The 16,779-nt window shown below is 39.8% G+C and overlaps 1 protein-coding gene across 3 annotated transcripts in view; it reads left to right on the top strand.

The window, feature by feature from the left end:
- The window catches only part of LOC149142280 (P-loop containing nucleoside triphosphate hydrolases superfamily protein), a 360,356-nt gene that overhangs the window by 116,669 nt on the left and 226,908 nt on the right, over positions 1-16,779 (top strand). The window lies entirely within an intron of this gene.

Genomic DNA, 16,779 nt, shown 5'->3' with positions numbered 1-16,779 from the left:
TTTCATGAAGATGATATCTTGGCAAGAAGCATCATCTTGGACTCTGTTAAGGATTATTTAATTCCCTATATTGCTGAGCATAAAACCTCCAAGGCCATGTATGATGCCATTGTTGGACTATACATTATCAACAATGTGAACCAATCCATCAATCTAAGGGGTCAACTTCGCAATATCAAGATGACAAAGAATGATATAATGGCATTTCACTTCATCATGATTACTTCAATAAGAGATCAATTCAAGGTCATCGATGAAAAAATCTCCAACAAAGAGTTGGTAGTTGTTGCCTTGGGTGGTTTGCCTAGATCTTGGGATTCTTTTGCATCAAGTATTAGTGCAAGGGAAAATGCTCCATCAAGAATCCATTTTAGAGATCCTGCTGAAGAACCAAATGAGGAAGCCTTTGCAGCCCATGTTAAGGGTAATAAGAAGAGACCTAATTTTGGAATTTTTCAAAGAATTTTTGGTAAAAGACAAGGTTCTAGATCTGCTCCAAGATAAGAATCTACTTCACAAAGAAGACCTCCTCCTCCCTCTTGAGACAAAAGAGACCGAAGAGATAGAAATGATTTAACAAATGTTCAATGTTTTCGTTGTCAAGCTTATGGTCACTATCAAGCCCGTTGTCCTCAAAAAAATCGAAGAGATGGCTATGAAAGGTATGATGATCATAAAAGAAGAGAAAGGCATCATGCTTTTGCTGCTGATCTAAATGAGCCATCTTCAAAGAGGAGGCATAGGAGACAATTCTGATTCTGAATACTCATTTTATTCTGCTCTTACAAGTTCCATTGAAAGTCATGATGAAATTTGGTTGGTGGATAGTGCTGCCTCTAGGCACATGACTGGAAATTGTGAACATCTATCTGAATTGACTGAAAAGAAGATTACTCAAAAGGTTGAGCTTGGAGATAATGGAAAATATGAAGTCAAGGGCATTTTAGAGTTCCTGCTCTGCTGAAGAACCAAATGAGGAAGCCTTTGCAGCCCATGTTAAGGGTAATAAGAAGAGACCTAATTTTGGAATTTTTCAAAGAATTTTTGGTAAAAGACAAGGTTCTAGATCTGCTCCAAGATAGGAATCTACTTCACAAAGAAGACCTCTCCCTCCCTCTTGAGACAAAAGAGACCGAAGAGATAGAAGAGATAGAAATGATTTAACAAATGTTCAATGTTTTCGTTGTCAAGCTTATTTTCACTATCGAGCCCGTTGTCCTCAAAAAAATCGAAGAGATGGCTATGAAAGGAATGATGATCATAAAAGAAGAGGAAGGCATCATGCTTCTGCTGCTGATCTAAATGAGCCATCTTCAAAGAGGAGGCATAGGAGACATGATTCTGATTCTGAATACTCATTTTATTCTGCTCTTACAAGTTCCATTGAAAGTCATGATGAAATTTGGTTAGTGGACAGTGGTGCCTCTAGGCACATGACTGGAAATTGTGAACATCTATCTGAATTGACTGAAAAGAAGATTACTCAAAAGGTTGAGCTTGGAGATAATGGAAAATATGAAGTCAAGGGCATTGGTACGTCATCCTTCCAATTGGAATCCGGAGGTAATGTATCTATTAACAATATTTTATATGTTCCTGGTTTGAAGAAGAATTTGTTGTCCATATCATCTCTTGAAGACAAAGGATATAGAGTTGCTTTTGTTGATGGACAAGTCTTAGTATGGAAGAAAAATGCATCTTTTGAAACTGCTAAAGTCATTGGGGTACAAATTGGAGGACTATATCGTCTCCTTGGTCGCTCAATCCAAGCTCTTCTACACAACACTACTGAACTTAGTGAAATTTGGCATTGAAGGTATGCTCATGTGCATTACAAAGCTTTGGCTAGATTGAAAGATTTTGTTAAAGGTGTACTTGAACTTAAAACAGACCATGATGGAGTATGCAAAGGATGTGCCCTTGGGAAAAATGTTAAAGGAAGATGCACTAGTAGTGATAGTAGATCCAAAGGAATATTGGACCTTGTGCATTCTAATGTCTGTGGGCCCATGCTTGATAAAACCTTGGGTGGATGCTTGTATTATGTATCTTTCATTGATGATTATTCTCGCAAAACATGGATATATCTTTTAAAGACCAAGGATCAAGTATTTGAGAAGTTTCGTGAATTCAAAGCATAGGTTGAAAATTCTACAGGGAGAAGAATCAAGACTCTAAGGTCCGATAATGGTGGGGAATATGTATCCAATGAATTGATTGATTTCTACAGGGATGCTAGAATTAAGAGGGAGCTGATAGTTCCCTACTACCCCGAACAAAATGGAACAATTGAAAGAAAGAACATGACCATTATGGAAGCTACTAAGGCTATGCTTCATGATCAAGAGTTGCCTATGTTTCTTTGGGGAGAAGCTGCAAGAATTGCTGTCTACGTTCAAAACCGATGCCCACATCGAATTTTGGATTATAAGACTCCCGAAGAAGTCTTACATATGAGAGACCAAATGTTGAACATTTAAGAATCTTTGGTTGTCCTATTTTTGTTCATGTGCCCAAAGAGAAAAGGACAAAGTTGGAACCATCTGGGAAGAAGGGTACTTTTGTTGGCTATAGTGAGAATTCAAAGGCCTTTAGGGTCTATATTCCAGGGCAACGATATATTGAGACTTGCAGGGATGTTATTTTTGATGAGGATGTTGCATTTTAGAAGTCCAAGGGTTCACACTTGGACTCTGATGATGAAGTACAAGTGGCTCCAAAGAATGTGGAATCAAAGTCTAAAGAACCTGAACCAATGAATCAAGCCCCTCATGAAGAATCCATTGATCATGAACCTGTTGAATCTCCAAAAGCTCCTGTACCTGAGACTAGAAAGAGACCTGCCTGGCTAGAAAAGACATTGAAGGAAGCTGAAGGACATGCTGCTGCTCATGGAACATTCAAGGAAAACAAGAATCCAAAGAAATATTTTGGTTATACAACCTTGATGTGCAAGATCATTGAGTTTGAGCCATCCTCCTATGAAGAGGCTGTTGAAGAACAAGTATGGAAAGATGCAATGATTGAAGAATATCAATCCATATTGAAGACCTGAAGACTTGAAGGGAAGTCCATTGTGTCTTCAAAGTGGATCTACAAGATAAAGCATGATGCTGATGGAAGTGTGGAAAACTCTTTCAAATTTTTCTTCTTTTTAGATTGTCTTTGAATGATTTAGCAAAAGAGAGTACAATGATCCATATCTTCAACCATAATCCTATCCAACAAAATCAACTAAACAACATCCATGAGATGAACCCAACAATGCTAATAATCAAAACCCTGATTCAAAAGCCTGTAATCAACTGTCACTGTCTGCGGTTAACTGTTGAACTTTGCAGTCAACTGACGAAATCAACGGTCAACTTTAAAATTCAAACCCTAGCTTCCAACTGCATGCAAAGAGTGATGTGTGTGCGGCGAAACCCTCCAACCACACGCATGAGCTTGCGTGCCTGCGGTTGCGACCGAAATTTGCCTGAAGCATGCTTGCAGTTGTGACCGAAATTTGCTTGAAGCATGCCTATGGTTGCGACCAAAATTTTCCTGAAGCATGTCTGCGGCTGAAAACCAAAACCCTAAACACATGTGTGAGCTTTGAACCTTGCAATCTCAAACCTTTACGAACCAATCTTCTTGACCCAGCCTCAAACCTCTGCGAGCCAAACCCAGATAAAGAATAATGATCATGATGATGTCCAAATGAGGGTCACTTGATTTGTATTTATAGCCATCCATGGGTATCCAATTTCTCTTTTGGATGAGACGTGACTCTTGGTACCGTCACAATCTTTAGATTTGAATGATTAAATTGAACGATTAAAATTATTTAGATCACACCTTTTTTCTCCAATGTTATCAAAATATCTTTTACTTTTAAAATACCATGGGCAATTACCATGGGTTGTTTCTAAAACCTCGGTTAATGTTCTCCATGTAAAATGTTAAACTTACCACTGGTTTCTAAAACACGGGCAATTACCATTGGTTTCTAAAATACCATGGGCAATTACCATGGGTTGTTTCTAAAACCTTGGTTAATGTTCTCCACGTAAAAATGTAAAACTTACCATTGGTTTCTAAAACCACGGGCAATTACCATTGGTTTCTAAAACCATGGCTTCTCCACGTAAAAAGTCTTAAATATACTTGAAAAGATTCCCGCTTATCTTTATTATGCACTTTTTATCAATAATGTAAAACCTTTTTATATATATATTTATATATATATATATATATGTTGGAAATAATACTGAGAGGGGGGGTGAATCAGTATTATCAAGTTCTTTTTAATAAATCTTCCTTATTTATACTTTGAATTATTCTTGTATGTCAGTACCATAAAACAATGAGCATGAACAAGAAAAACATATAGTCACATCAAAGAACACCAGATATAAGGTGGAAACCCAATGTGGGTGAAAACCACCTGCTGCAATATGTCTCTATCTTCTTTCAATTAGAAACTCCTTTTACAATGATTTTGTACTGGTGTAGTCCTTTACCAGTACGCAGGCTGCAACCTGCAGAGAGCTACAACTCTCTCTCGTTTTCTAGTCTCTCCTGGAAGGGAGCTACAACCCCCTACTTCTTTTCTTTCAAGGACCACTTTTCATAAATTTTCAAACTGGATCCAAGAATATCAAATAATCATCAAGTACATGCAAATTACCCAAACTCCAAGAATTACCCAACTTCTCAGAATGCTGTAAACAGAAAGATAGTACCAGAAATATAAACCCAGAACTCTGCAGCAATAAATAGAAGATGATCAACAAATGTTTTAGGACAGATACGCAATTTTTCTTTATCTGGACTGCGTGGCTTCGCACTTCACCTTCTGCGTCTCTGCGTATCCCCGCAGAGAGCCTTCCACTGCACCGCGTACCCACGCACTGTTTCTTCAATCACGCCGCGTACTACTACTGTGGCCACGCACCCTCAGATGCTATCGCGCCGCGTATCTACGCACCTGCGGCTTCTGTAGCGCCGCGTACTTTCACTGTGCCTCCGCACCTGAACCTCTGCCACGCCGCGTACCTTTACTGTTCTTCCGCACCTGAACCTCTATCGCGCTGCGTACCCACGCACTGTTTCTTCTTCTGCTGTGCATACCCACGCACTGCGCCTTCTTCTGCTGTGCGTACCCCCGCACTTGCACCGTTAATCACCTGCGAACCTCTGATTAGGGCCGAATTGGCAGTCCACCAGTGTGCCACAGATAGTCAGATGCCCAGATCTGATCATGCGCCTGAGAGATCACACTTCATAGATTCACTTTCAACTTCCCTTTTATATAGATCAAGCTTTTAAACCGATAACCCAATATTTCAGATCTTAAGATATACAATTTGCAAAGATACTTTGGCCAAGTGATCTCCTTCTCTATTTATAGTCAAGCCCTTATCCACACCATGGGACAAAACCATCAATAACCAATACAAGGGATCCAAACCGGGGCTAAATTAGATCCTATACCACGGGCCAAAACCATAGAATCAAGAACGGCGGGCTAAATACCACGGGCCAAACATAAGAAACCCCACGTGAGCGCGCTTCTCTGCCTTGAAGTGAGTGAACTGGGGGTCCGCACCTCATGAACGGGTAACCTGCGGGTATGTACGCACTTTATCTATGATATTCCTGCGGGTCCGCAGCTTTTGTACGGTGTACCTGCGTACCTCTTATTTTCCAACATATTTTGAGAGCTTGAATAGAGCATTGCCACTTAAGAGAGTTGCCATCAAGTACAACACCTGTAACATAGAGCCATACCAGAATCATAATGCCAACAATCTCCCCCTTTGGACTTGATGGCAACTTCAAGATCTTCAACGTCATTCTCCCCCTTTGACATCAAGGGCAAAGGGTTATGCTCCCCCTAAGAACATGCTCCCCCTGACTATAAACCAGATCTGCAAAGAAGAACCATAATCCACCAAACACCATAAATGACCATGAAAGAGATAGAGACATATTGCAGCAATATTCAGACCAGCATCCATGATCTCCTTCTGTACTTCCTCCATAATGCCAACAATGCATTATATGCTCCCCCTGAACCTGTGCCATTCGATCTTCGATCAATCCGCAACCCAGCACATGTACGCATATACCCCTGATGAGCCTTGCGTACAACCAACCATCAGAAGAGATTCAACAACAAGATGTTGCATCAACAACCCCCAGCTTTTGCCTGAGGTATTCAAAGGTCTCCCTAGGCAATGGTTTGGTGAGTATATCAGCAACTTGTTCCTTAGAAGGAACATACTCCAACTTGACCTTTTGTTCAAGTACTTATTCCCGGAGAAAATGATACTTGATCGGTATGTGCTTGGTCTTTGAATGCATGACTGGGTTCTTTGAAATGCTGATTGCACTTGTATTATCACATAAGATGGAGATGGGTGGTATACAAGTGATTTGAAAGTCCTGCAAGGTCTGCATCATCCAAAGGAGTTGAGTGCAGCAAGATGCAACAGCAACATATTCCGCTTCAGCTGTAGACAAGGCAATCGAACTCTGTTTCTTGCTGAACCAAGATACTAATCTGGAACCCATAAAGAATGCACCACCACTTGTGCTCTTCCTGTCATCCACGCTTCCGGCCCAATCTGCATCTGTATAAGCATGAAGTGTGAGATCTGTATCTCTAGGATACCATAAGCCATAATTTTGAGTTCCTTGAAGATATTTGAAGATTCTCTTTATTGCCTGAAGATGAGTTTCCTTTGGATTTGCCTGAAATCTTCCAACTATTCCTACTGCATGCATTATGTCTGGTCGGGTACCTGTCAAATAAAGTAGACTTCCAATCATAGATCTGTAGATTGGTTGATGCACTGCTGCTGATTCATCATTTGCACTGAGGCTACATCCTGTGACCATGGGTGTACATACTGGTTTTGCATCTTCCATGCCATATTTCTTCAAAATCTGCTTGAGATACTTGGTTTGAGACAAAAAGATCCCTCCTTCTTTTTGTTGGATTTGCAAACCAAGAAAATATGTCAGTTCTCCAGCAAGGACATTTCGAATTCTTTCTGCATTACCAAGGCAAAGCTTTGAATCATAGCTTCTTCATTGCTTCCAACTATAATGTCATCTACATACACAACAAGTATTAGCAATTTGTCATTTTCAACTTTTATATAAAGATTGCTATCTGCTGATCCTTTTGAAAAACCTTGTTGATGAAGATATTTGTCCAAACGATAGTACCAAGCCCTTGGAGCTTGTTTGAGACCATAGAGAGCCTTTTTCAATCTGCATACAAGATTTGGATCATTTCCAAGAATGAAACCATCTGGCTGCTCAATGTATACTTCTTCTTCCAAGTCTCCATTCAGAAAGGCTGATTTCACGTCCATTTGAAATACTTTGAAGTTTTGAAAGCTTGAGAGAGCAAGGAACATTCGGATGGCCTCAAGTCTTGCAACAGGAGCAAAAGTTTATTTAAAATCTATTCCTTCTTGCTGCGCATACCCTTTACAAACAAGTCTGGCCTTGTTTCTAATTACTTCTCCATTTTCATTCAATTTATTTTTGAAGACCCATTTTGTCCCTATAACATTCTTATCCTTTGGTCTAGGAACCAACTCCCAAGTGTTGTTCTTTTCGATCTGCTCAAGTTCTTCATCCATTGCCTTGACCCAACATTCATCTTTGCATACCTCTTTCACATTTTGTGGTTCAGTGGAAGAGAGTAATGCCAAATAGCTTGAAGCTTCTGCAATTGTTCTTCTTGTTTGTACACCTGCTTCTTTCTGCCCCAAAATCTGAGATTCTGGATGATTCTTCTGAACATATCTGGATGGAGTCTTCTCTTCTATCCTTATCTGCTCCTCTGGTTCTTCTTGAGGTTCTTCTTCTTCATCATTCTATCTTTGAGGGTAGTCTTCATCTTCTTCGATATCTTCATGATTTACTTGCCTAGGAATGTATCCCTTCTCATCAACCACTACATCAATGCTATCAACAATTCTTCCAAGTCTTTTATTGTAGCACTTGTATGCTTTGCTGTGTGGAGAATAACCAAGAAGAATGCCTTCATCTGCTCTAGGTTCAAGTTTGCCAAGTTGCTCATCAGTATTCTTAATATAGCATTTGCTCCTTTTGAAGTGCTTTACCGAAGGAGTCTCACCATACCAGAGCTCATGAGGGGTTTGAGTGCTGTTCACCCGGACATTTGTTTTGTTGAGAATAACAACCGCACCATATGCAGCTTCACCCCAGAAAGTTGCGGGAGTTCCAGACTCATCAAGCATAGCACGAGCCATTTGTTGGACTGTTCTGTTCATTCTTTCCACCACTCCATTTTGCCGAGGAGTTCTAGCTGTAGAGAATTCTCTTCTTATCCCATGTTCTTCACAGAAATTGAAAAATTCATTTGAGGTAAACTCCCCACCTCTGTCGGATCTGAGGCACTTAATTTTGTATCCTGATTCATTTTCAACCAAGGCTTTAAAGGATTTGAATTTTTCGAATGCTTCATCTTTGTGCTTCATAAGTCTTAACCAGACAAACCTGGAGAAATCGTCAATGAATAATATCAAGTATTCTTCTCCTCGAGGTGTCCTTTTCCTGAATGGACCACATACATCTGTATGTACTAGCTCAAGAGGCATGCTAGCTGATCCTTCCTTCTCCGGAAAGTTAGTTCTGGTTTGCTTTCCAAACTGACATGATTTGCATATGGTGTTGTCTGGAATTTTGATATCTGGAAGACCGCGAACTGCCTGATATTTGCATGCTTTCCTTATTTGTGAAAAGCTTAGATGCCCCAACCTCCGGTGCCATAACCAGTGTTCATCATCCTTGCTTAGATAGCATTGTTGTTGTCCTTCTTCAAATATGTATAGATTATTTGGAGTTCTTTCACCTCTGATCACTGTTTTACCTGTATCAAGATCACGAACAAGACATCCATTTGATCTAAATATCACCTCGGTTCCTTGATCACACATCTGGCTGACATTCAGAAGATTATGCTTCAATCCATCAACATACAAAACATTTCTAGCTTTGACCTTTTCTTTTAACTGAGCAGTACCTTTTCCTTTTATAGCTGCAGGAGTATCATTTCCAAAAGAAACTTTCTTTCCCTTTTCTAAAGCAGAATATGATTCAAGTTTTTCTTTATCACCTGTCATATGCTTCGAACATCCACTGTCAATGTACCATAGATTTTCCTGTCCCTCTGCATAAAATGCTATCCCACATCTTTCTGTTTGTGGTTCCTTTATTCTCCATGTTTTGGTGCTTGAGGCTTGTTCCTTTGTCTGCTGAAACCTGCTCCTGCATTCAGAATCTTCATGACCAAAGTTATTGCAAATAGAACATTCAACTTCATTTTCAAGAGCCGAAAAGTTGTTATAGGTCCCTTTTGTAATCCCTGTCATACTTCTTTGTTTTTGAGCTTCTCTAGTCATGATTGTTTTATTTGCAACACATTGAGCTGCTTTGTGACCAAAGTTATGGCAAGAGAAGCATTGTCCATTGAAGAAACTTCTGCGGTTATCAGATCTTCCGGCCAAATGATTGTAATTTCTATTGTCATCCTTTCTTGAAGCAAATTGAGAGGATTTTACCTGTGGCTGGTTGTAGCTTTTGTTCATCCTTAGGATGGATTGCCCCTGGTTTACCTGATAGTCTTTGTTTGTTCTTGATGTAATTCGTCCTTGCTTTACCTGGTGATCTCCATTGTGCTTTTGCTCATTCCTTCTTGCTGCATCGAGATAACTCTTTGAGGTGGATGCTTGAGAAGTTTCTCCATTATACCCCAGACCTGTCTTGTTTAGTGGAGAACGCTGTACATTGATGATCTCATCCAGAGTTTCAGATCCTTTGACAAACTTAAGATTAATAACCTTTGTTTTCTCAATCTCTTTTCTAAGACCAACAATTTCACCTTCTAATTTTTCAAGATATTTTTCCTTTTCATCAATTTGAAATTGTAGAGTATCAATGATCATATTCTTTTCTTCTATACATCTCTTGAGTCTAGAAATTTCTTCATAAAGGCTATCCACATCTATAGCATCCATGTAATCATCATCTTCAAATGCCATTAAAAGTTTATAGTCATTACCTCGTTCATCTTCATCACTATTTGATAGACCATCACTATCTTCATGAGTGTAGTAGCTTTTTGCATTCTGTTTCTTGTTCCATCTAGCAGGTTCCTTTCCTTTGTCAATCTTATCCTTATGAGGACATTTCGCAGCATAATGACCTACTCTTCCACAAGCAAAACATTTAAAAGGTAACTTACCTCTGAACCTTCCAGTACCCCGTTGAAGATTTCTGACAAAATTTGATTCTTCTTCTTCTTCTGGCGCGTGACTTGCTTCATAGTAGTCTCCTTTGCCTGAAGCCTTGAAAGCAGCTTCTCTCCTGTCTGATGGACCTCCTTTTCTCATTTCATAAGCAGTTAGAATTCCGTGTAGCTGAGACATAGTAAGAGTTTGTAAATTTTCCTTTTCTTCTATTGCAGACACTTTAGATTCAAACTTGGGGGACAATGATCTTAAAACTTTTTCAACCACAATAGCCTCTTTTATTTCTTCACCCAAGTTTTTCATGCAATTAACAATCTCGTCTACCCGAAGGAAATAGTTAGCCACACTTTCATCATTATACATTCTGAGATTCTCATACTGAATCCTGAGGGTTTGAAGTTTAGCACGCTTTACCTGTTCATCTCCTTCGTAGCTCAAGACAATCTTGTCCCATATTTCCTTTGCGGATTTATATTGCATAACCTTCACGAATTCTGTTTGAGATAAGCATCCCAGCAGAGTATTGACTGCTTTAGCATTTGTTTCATATTTCTTCTTCTCGGTCGGATCTGTAGGAGTAGCTGAAGGAAAAGTGTAGCCTGTATCTATGATATCCCAAACTTCTGTACCAAGAGATTGAAGATAGGCAGTAACTCTTACCTTCCAATAATTGAAGTTTGTCCCATCAAAAATTGGTGGCCTGATTGATGCTTTCCTCTCGTAGTTGCTCATGATGAATGATCTTCCTTCAAGCGATCAAGCTTCTCTGAAGGACCTGCTCTGATACCAATTGTTGGAAATAATACAGAGAAGGGGGGTGAATCAGTATTATCAAGTTCTTTTTAATAAATCTTCCTTATTTATACTTTGAATTATTCTTGTATGTCAGTACCATAAAACAATGAGCATGAACAAGAAAAACAGATAGTCACATCAAAGAACACCAGATATAAGGTGGAAACCCAATGTGGGTGAAAACCACCTGCTGCAATATGTCTCTATCTTCTTTCAATTAGAAACTCCTTTTACAATGATTTTGTACTGGTGCAGTCCTTTACCAGTACGCAGGCTGCAACCTGCAGAGAGCTACAACTCTCTCTCGTTTTCCAGTCTCTCCTGGAAGGGAGCTACAACCCCCTACTTCTTTTCTTTCAAGGACCACTTTTCATAAATTTTCAAACTGGATCCAAGAATATCAAATAATCATCAAATACATGCAAATTACCCAAACTCCAAGAATTACCCAACTTCTCAGAATGCTGTAAACAGAAAGATAGTACCAGAAATATAAACCCATAACTCTGCAGCAATAAATAGAAGATGATCAACAAATGTTTTAGGACAGATACACAATTTTTCTTTATCTGGACTGCGTGGCTTCGCACTTCACCTTCTGTGTCTCTGCGTATCCCCGCAGAGAGCCTTCCACTGCACCGCGTATCCACTCACTGTTTCTTCAATCACGCCGCGTACTACTACTGTGGCCACGCACCCTCAGATGCTATTGCGCCGCGTATCTACGCACCTGCGGCTTCTGTAGCGCCACGTACTTTCACTGTGCCTCCACACCTGAACCTCTGCCACGCCGCGTACTTTCACTGTGCCTCCGCACCTGAACCTCTGCCACGCCGCGTACCTTTATTGTTCTTCCGCACCTGAACCTCTATCGCGCTGCGTACCCACGCACTGTTTCTTCTTCTGCTGTGCGTACCCACGCACTTCGTCTTCTTCTGCTGTGCGTACCCCCGCACTTCGTCTTCTTCTGCTGTGCGTACCCCCGCACTTGCACCGTTAATCACCTGCGAACCTCTGATTAGGGCCGAATTGGCAGTCCACCAGTGTGCCACAGATAGTCAGATGCCCAGATCTAATCATGCGCCCGAGAGATCACACTTCATAGATTCACTTTCAACTTCCCTTTTATATAGATCAAGCTTTTAAACCGATAACCCAATATTTCAGATCTTAAGATATACAATTTGCAAAGATACCTTGGCCAAGTGATCTCCTTCTCTATTTATAGTCAAGCCCTTATCCACACCATGGGACAAAACCATCAATAACCAATACAAGGGATCCAAACCGGGGCTAAATTAGATCCTATACCATGGCCAAAACCATAGAATCAAGAACGGCGGGCTAAATACCACGGGCCAAACATAAGAAACCCCACGTGAGCACGCTGCTCTGCCTTGAAGTGAGTGAACTGGGGGTCCGCACCTCATGAACGGGTAACCTGCGGGTATGTACGCACTTTATCTATGATATTCCTGCGGGTCTGCAGCTTTTGTACGGTGTACCTGCGTACCTCTTATTTTCCAACATATTTTGAGAGCCTGAACAGAGCATTGCCACTTAAGAGAGTTGCCATCAAGTACAACACCTGTAACATAGAGCCATACTAGAATCATAATGCCAACAATATATATATATTTTCACTTTTTTTTGTTTGTTTGTTCAGAATATATTATTTCCTTTCCTCTTTTTTTTTATAGACCCTTCTTCTTTATTCTTTATTATTATTATTTTTTTAAATAGTAGCAAATGGCCAAAGACCTAAAAAATGGAGAATCTCCCAATATGTAGCGAAACGCATCAATTATGACAGCAACGAGGTTGATGATAAGTTGATAGCCAAAGACCTGGTGATCAGCCAACGTGACTCTGATACCAAATGAAGCGAACAAAGTTCCTTCTTAAGATTAATTACTCCAAAAGACTTGGAATATCAAATTATCCTTTAAGGATATAAATATTATATTAAATATGTGAATAAGAATAAGAATGATGATGAATTACAATGAGAACAAGAGGCTTGCTTATATACCACGCAAGTGTCTCTTCATGAAGAGTCATGTCTTATTAGACATGCCTCTTCAACCTAATTACTACTTAACTAATAATTAATTATGATTATTATCATTTACATTATATTTATATTATTTATATATTTTATTCGTTACATTGTCAAGGTTGATCAACAAACTTATGTAGGCTCAGAAGCCCAATAGTCATGTCTATTCATCCTCAACATTTGCTATAAATACATGATGCCTTAGCCTCATTTGGACACACTCATCTTCACACTTCTCTCTCTCCCCTCATTGATTGGGTACGGATTTCTGGGCATCTCTCTCTCCACACGTCCAAAATTTCAGGAGGCCGAAATTTCAGGGGGCTGAAATTTTAGGAGGCCGAAATTTCAGGAGAGCGAATTTCTGGACAGTTTGATTAAGCGTTGACCAGCATGTGTTGACCTCCTTTGACTGTGTTTTTGTGAGGGCTATCTGTGTTTGGGCAAGCCACATTTTTGGGCAGAAAAATCAAGGCTAAACGTTCATTGTTGACCAACGTTGACTGCAACTAGGGTTGACCACAGGTGGGCTGTTTGACCAGACTTTGACTTGGCTGAATTTGACTATTTTGAGGGCTGTTTTATCTTGTTGTTTGGAGGCCGAAGTTGATTGAAGTTGACCGATTTGCTGAGGGTCAAATCTGCCTTGTTGACCAACGTTGACTTTTCTAGTTAGGGCTCTTTTGCTGTTGTTATAAATTATCAGATTTGCAAATTGTACTATCTCTCTCTGCTGAACTATTGAAAACTAAATGAAAATTTGATCAAGGGTTTCCCCACATTGGGGTTTGTCCTTGGCTGGTGCCACATCTTGTGTCCTCTTGTCTTGACTTGTCTTCCACTTTTTATGTTTATGTTCTATCTGCATTTTACTATCATGTTGATGTGATTGCTAATCTGAATATTGATACTAGGCTAATAAAGAAATTGAAGTAAAATTGCTCTAAAGCATTGAACATACCATTGTTTCCTAAAATTAACAGAGACACATGTTTGTAAATTGAAGAATGCCCTGTATAGCCTGAAGCAGGCCCCTCATGCATGGTACTCCCATATTGATGGTTATCTATTGAGTCTTGGCTTTAAGAAGAGCGATGCTGATCCAAACCTGCATTTCAAAGTTGTTGAAAGTGAACCCCTAATATTGCTATTGTATGTAGATGACTTGTTTCTGATAAGAGTCGAAGTATTGATTGTCCAGTGTAAGAGGGAGCTAGTTTCTGAATTCGAGATGAAGGATCTTGGCCTAATGCATTATGGAGTCGTTTATGGAGGCGGAGGAATTGCCCGGACAACCAAAAGTGGCCAGAACCCGGGCAAAAAAATTTCAAAAAATCTTGTAGATACAGTGTTTGAATCATGTTTTTGATGGTGGAAATGGATTCAGCACCATCAAAAACCTCTAGGGCACCTAAAATTATGAAGTTTGACAACTATTGGATTTACAAAAATCCCTGCCGAATTTTTTCAAAATATAGCCGAAATTTCCATAACTTGCAGGGCAAAAAAGCATAATCGTTAGAGTACAGCATGCATTACTATTGGAATTGGAAATTTGGCAAAAGCCTGATGGCATCTTTGTAGGCCAAGGCAAGTACATTGTTTCGATTTTGTAGAGATTTGGCATGATGGACTGCAAGTCCATGGACACTCCTATGGTGACGAATTTGAAGAAGATTTGGGATAGTGATTTTGATTTGATTGATCCAACTATGTATCACAAATTAATTGGCTCGCTGAATTATCTTGTGAACACCAAGCTTGATATTTGTTATGTTGTGAATACATTGAGCCAATTCTTGGTTGAGCCTCGTCGTGTACATTGGGTTGTAGCTAAACACATATTGAGATACTTGCAAGGTACCATTGAGTATGGTCTAATGTATGCTTCTAATGGAGAATGGCAATTGTATGGTTTCTCTGATGTTGATTGGGCTGGTAGCTTTGATGATAGAAAGAGCACCTTTGGATATTGTTTTAGCTTGGGATCCGCTATGGTTTCTTGGTCTAGTAGAAAACATACCTCTATTTCTCTGAGTACAACTAAAGTTGAATACATTGCTGCTAGTTCAGTCTGTTGTGAGGCTATATGGTTTTGAAATTTGTTTGTTTGATCAAATGTTGGAGCCGACCATCATATATTGTGATAATCAAAGTTGTGTAAAGCTTTTTGAGAACCCAGTGTTCCATGACAGATCAAAGCACGTCGAGATCAAATATCACTACTTCTGGAATATTTTCCAAATAGGAACTGTGAGGCTTGAATATGTTCCTATTGATAAGCAAGTTGCTGATGTGTTGACAAAGCCGTTGACCCGGATGAAGTTTGGTTATTTCAGAGAACAACTTGGAGTTGTTGAGAACCCCTCTCTGAGAGAAAGAGAGGGAGCATTGATTACATAGCATCATATTATGGACCATCTCCCATATGCTATGTTCTGTGAGACCTTGTGGTCCGGGAGATGTACTGGTGATTCCTCCTGTAGGCTGTGTTGTTAGACCTTGTGGTCTAGGAGATGTACTAGTGATTCCTCTTGTAGGCTGTGTGCTGCGAGAACCTGTGGTCCGAGAGATGTATTATTGATTCCTACTGTAGGCTGTGTGCTATGAGACCTTGTGGTCCAAGAGATGTTTTTGATTTGATGATTCCTCCCTTAGGCTGTGTGCTGTGAGACCTTGTGGTCAGGGAGATGCTTTGAGATGAAATGGATGCTATGTATCTTTCCTTATGATGAGACTAATGATCTCTCCCGTAGGCTATGTGCTGTGAGACCTTTGATTTGGTCAGGGAAATTGATCTTGACAAAAAGAGAGACTTGGATTGTAATCTCTTCCTTAGGCTGTGAACTGTGAGACCTATGAATTGGTCAGGAAGATTGATCTTGAGAGAATGAAAAACTACCTCACTAGCTAAGAGGGAGTGTTGAAAATTTAAGTAGCTGTGGTCGGTATTTTTCATTGGAAAACAAGGAGAAAAATTCAAAATCTTTGTTGTGGTCAAGTCAGCCTCATCCTCCACAAGTCGGCCCCGCTTGGGCTAATTAGCCCTCCTCACACACATATAAATAGGGAATCGATTGGACTCATTTGGAGCATCATCTCAAGCAAATTCGATCTGCAATTTCAGAGAGATACACCACACATGCGAAGAACAAAAAGGCTTCTTTTGAATCTGTGTTGACTTTATTCTTAAAGCTACATTGACTGAGTTAGACTTGGGCATTTTTGGCATCTGTTTGACTTCAGTTCAGATCATCTTTGGAGGCCGAATACTTCAGAAGTTCATTGACTCTTGCTGACTATGATTTCCCTCTTGCATTGGGACGTTGACCAATGTTGACTACATTCCTTTACTGTGGCTCTAACCAAAGTTTATTGACTGGTGCGTTGACTTTCTGTGGCTACATCAGGACTGAATTTCAGCCTGTCTGATCAGCCACCTCAGGGCCGAAATTCGGCCTCACTGTGCAGACTTTTATAGTTGATGATTGGAGTGTGAAGAAAGGACCGGTTATATCATTAGAAGTAGTTATCAATTGTGAAAAACTACTCTAGTCTTGTCTATACTACTATCCAAAATATTTGAAACAACATAAAGAAATCCATGTGGATAAAATAATATAATGAAAAATGTATGAGAGATTA

Source organism: Pinus tabuliformis, chromosome X, assembly GCF_031772625.1.
Source record: "Pinus tabuliformis cultivar Carrire ecotype Pingquan chromosome X, CPIR1, whole genome shotgun sequence".
In the NCBI taxonomy this organism is placed as follows: domain Eukaryota; kingdom Viridiplantae; phylum Streptophyta; class Pinopsida; order Pinales; family Pinaceae; genus Pinus; species Pinus tabuliformis.
Note: the sequence above shows the minus strand (reverse complement) of the source record. Positions and strands in the feature narration are given on the sequence as shown.